This window comes from Brassica oleracea, chromosome C4, assembly GCF_000695525.1.
Source record: "Brassica oleracea var. oleracea cultivar TO1000 chromosome C4, BOL, whole genome shotgun sequence".
In the NCBI taxonomy this organism is placed as follows: Eukaryota; Viridiplantae; Streptophyta; class Magnoliopsida; order Brassicales; family Brassicaceae; genus Brassica; species Brassica oleracea.
The window spans coordinates 14,051,141-14,051,661 of record NC_027751.1 but is presented as its reverse complement, the minus strand read 5'-3'; positions in this window follow the sequence as shown (position 1 = coordinate 14,051,661).

Below are 521 nucleotides of genomic sequence, written 5' to 3'. Positions count from 1 at the left end.
ACAGCGATGTACAAGAACAAAGGTTCCCCCTCCACGGGTTTTGCAAGGACTGGAGGGGAAGCTAAATACCGCTTCAGCTGTTGGAAAGCGTTTTCGCATTCTTCCGACCATTCGAATTTTTATTTCCCCGTAAGACATCATAGAATGCCAGGCACTTGTCTGTTGATCGTGAAATAAACCGGTTAAGTGCCGCGACTCTACCGGTCAGCCTTTGGACTTCCCGCTTATTCTTCGGCGAAGCCATCTCGATCCGTGCGTTGATCTGTTTTGGATTAGGTTCGACGCCGCGGAATGTGACTAGGTAGCCGAGGAATTCCCCTGATGCCACGGCAAACCTGCATTTTGTCGGGTTGAGCTTCATGTTATGGCCATTTAGCTGCGCGAAACATTCCTCGAGATGGGAAACGTGATCCTTTGCTTGGAGGGATTTGACGAGCATGTCGTCGATATAAACCTCCATCGTTTTACCGAGTTGTTTAGAGAACATACGGTTCACGAGTCGTTGGTAAGTTGCGCCAGCG